Source organism: Mustela erminea, chromosome 3 (assembly GCF_009829155.1).
Source record: "Mustela erminea isolate mMusErm1 chromosome 3, mMusErm1.Pri, whole genome shotgun sequence".
Taxonomy (NCBI): Eukaryota; Metazoa; Chordata; class Mammalia; order Carnivora; family Mustelidae; genus Mustela; species Mustela erminea.
Window position 1 is genome coordinate 142,129,883 of NC_045616.1, and position 3,789 is coordinate 142,133,671.

The 3,789-nt window shown below is 32.7% G+C and overlaps 1 pseudogene; it reads right to left on the reverse strand.

Moving 5' to 3' along the window:
• Positions 1-1,466: 1,466 nt before the first annotated feature.
• Positions 1,467-1,643, reverse strand: LOC116587342 (annotated as a pseudogene).
• Between the last annotated feature and the right edge of the window lie 2,146 nt (positions 1,644-3,789).

Consider the following 3,789-nt stretch of genomic DNA (forward strand, 5'->3'; position numbering starts at 1 on the left):
AATGATAACTTGTTTTTTTTTTAATAATTCAATATTTGGAAAACCATATTTTTAAAAAAAAACAAGCACAATAAAAATAGAGTTTATATCTTTGGCTTTCTGGTTATCAAATTTGTATCTTTGGCTTTCTTTCTTTTTTTTTTTTTTAAAGATTTTTATTTATTTATTTGACAGAGAGAGATCACAAGTAGGCAGAGAGGCAGGCAGAGAGAGAGGAGGAAGCAGGCTCCCTGCTGAGCAGAGAGCCCGACGCGGTACTCGATCCCAGGATCCTGAGATCACGACCTGAGCCAAAGGCAGCGGCCTAACCCACTGAGCCACCCAGGCGCCCTATCTTTGGCTTTCTGATTATCAAATGGTCTTTAGTGCTTTTGTTTGTTTTGGATAGGTATTGTTTCATTCTTTAGAGGTTGTATAATTGTGTAATTAAGCACATTGATTTCAGACAGTGTGACTTAATATTCAAGCTCTACCATTGCTAAGTTGTGTGTTCTTGGATGATTTGTTTAACGTCTTATAGGAAAAACTTGCTCATCTCTAAAATGAGCAAAATAATACTTTGGGGAACCCCCATAATTTTTTCCACAGTGGCTATACAAATATGTATTTCTACCAACAGTGTATAAGGGTTGCTTTTTTTCCACATGCTCACCAATGCTTGTTGTTTCTTGTCTTTTTAATTCTAGCTCTGTGACAGGTGTGAAGTGGTAGTTCGTTGTGGTTTTGATTTGTATTTCTCTGATGATTAGTGACGTTGAGGATCTTTTCATGTGTCTATTGGCCATCTGTATGTCTTCTTTGAAAAAAAAAGTATTCAGGGTTCTTTTCCCATTTTAATTAATTAGTTAATTAATTGGTGTTGCGTTGTATAAGTTCTTTATATACCTTGGATAATTTACCCTTTATCAGATATACCATGTACGAGTATCTTCTTCCGTTCACTAGGATTGCCTTTTAGTTTTGTTGATAGTTTCCTTTACTGTGTGAAAGCTTTTGATTTTTGTGTAATCCCAGTAGTTCATTTGTTTTTGCTTTTGCTTTTCTTACCTGAGGATAGAATTACCATATGATCTAGTAATTCTACTACTGGGTGTTTATCCAAGTAAATGAAAACACTGATTTGAAAGGATATACATGGAACTATGTTTATTGAAGCATTATTTATAATAGTCAAGATGTGGTAGCAACCCAGTTGTCCATCAGTAGATGGATGGATAAAACAGAGGTGATAAATATATTCAATGGACTGTTACTGAGCCATTAAAGAAAAGAAATCTTGCCATTTGCAATGACATAGATGGACCTAGAGAGTATAATGTCAAGTGAAATAAGTCAGCCAGAGAAAGACAAATACCATATGATTTCATTCATATATGGAATGTAAGAAACAAAACAAAGGAGCAAAGAAAAAAAGAGAGAAAGAGAAAAAACAGACTTTTTTTTTAACTTTTAAATTGGGTGTAGAGCCCAATTCAGGGCTTGAATTCATGACCTTGAGGTCAAGACCTGAACTGTGATCAAGAGTCAGACACTTAACCGACGAAGCCACCCAGGTGCCCCCCTCAAAACAGACTCTTTTCAATTAGCAATAATAGCGCCTCGGATAAACTTCATTGGCTACGATACTGCCACTGGGCAAAGCTCAAAACAGACTCTTAAAGAGAATAAAATAATGGTTGCCAGAGGGCAGATGGGTGGGAGGAAGGACAAAATAGGTCAAGGGGATTAAGAGTATATTTTTTGTGATGAGCACTGAGAAAAGTATAGAATTGTTGAATTATTATATTGTATACCTGAAGCAAAAGTAGTACTGTGTGTTTATTATACCTCAATAAAATTAATACAATAAATTATTACATATGAAAAAAATAATGAATAAAATGAGCAAAATAATACTACCTATTATATAGAGGTTGTGAAGACTGAATAGTGTAGTACATGTACTTGTGCTCTTTGTTGTTATTAGGATAATAGTTCTTCGGAGAGAACAACGAATGCAGAGATAACACATGAACAGTATTTATAGTGCCGGGCATATTACAACACAGTAAATATTTTTTATTATTACTATTATATCTTTTATTATTATTTTGTTTTCAATTTGATGTTATTTTTCAATTGGAGAAAAATTGAAAATAGCTTATAAGAATGTAATTGACTCTTTAATATCAAAAAGCTTATATAAAGGTAATTATAATGGATTGTCCAAATTTACAGAGATTTATTTTAATGTCTAAAATTTATTACTCTTCCACTAAGTAGTTAATGGTTACTTGAAAATGAATAGGCACTTTATTTGTTAATAGCTTCTTAAATTTAATTACCTCAGAACATCTGTGTAGTTACCTTACATGGCAGGCTACTTAATGTTTGTTAATAAGAAGCAGAAAGATTTAAAATATTTTTATTGTTAAGGCTTTTGTTAGGTTCATTGAAAAGGTCCATGTAATTCATATTTATGTACAGTTGGAATAATTAAGTAATACATATTCTTTAAACATTGCTTACAATGCTCTTTTTTGTTTTTTTCACACAATAGCCTTGTAAAATATTTCATAGAAAATTCAGATATACTTCAAAGTAGTTAAGAGTAGAGGTATAGTTTGCTAACAACTATTTTACTTATAAATGTATCTATCATAATTGGTAATTGCTGACATATTAGAAGTTAGAAGTTTTATTTTTCTTTAAATAAAATTTTTGTTACTTGAATGATAGATTGAATAGTTTTCTCCTCAGTTTTATTTTATTTTATTCATGTGTTGTCTAAAACAAAATACTTGAAACTAAACTCTCATAATTTCAAAGCTTCCTTCACTGAAGTTATTGATTACTTTTGACAACTCCTTTCTAAGTTTCAGGGAATGTAAATCATCATATAATGACCATATACTCTGTGATCTTTTACTACTTCAGATTTTCTAAGACAACATGTTCATTAGCACAGAACTTAATCAGATGAATAGCTTTAATATAATGAAAGATGAATACAATCCTTCTCATTTCAAAAGCTAGTAAGCACTACCAACTTTAAGCTTGAAGTGTCCCACTTGATGTAAGGGTGTGATTCAGCCCATACACTTATCCACACACAAATACACACACACACTCACAGACAACACACAGGAACATTCACTTTAGAGCATGTTCTAAATGACAAAATACAATTTTTCCTTAACTCTACTATTAAAAAAATTTTTACCCTTAAATTAACAATTTATCCTGTTGACTAGCAAGGATTTATTTTTCTTTTTAAGATTTTATTTATCTATTTGAGAGAGAGAGAGCATGAGCAGATGGGAGATGCAAAGGGAGAAGGAGAAGCAGGCTTCCCCTGAGCAGGTTGATCCCAGGACCCTGGGACCACGACCAGAGCAGAAGGCAGATGCTTAGCCGACTTGGCACCGAAGGATCTACTGCTTTTATTTTCCTGAGCTTTCAAAAATCAGTTTTTATATTATTCTAAGGGGATAGTGTATGGTTTTGAGCAGGGATTTTTATCTACCCATGTTTAAATCACACTCTACGTCAGATTATTTCATTATTCTTCATTTTTAAGGCACAAAATCTTATTTTTAATGTTTCACTATATGACCTTACAGCCATTATGTCTCACTAAATTAGGAATTAATTTAATTAAGAAATCAGGGGAAAAGATACATAGTTTTGGTAGACATTGGATCCATAAACTCTGAGCCACCTGGGAAAGTGGTCACTGTGCCAACATGAACAATTGGATTGTCAAATTAAGACCCACATGAATCAGAGAACTCAATTCTAGAATCTAGC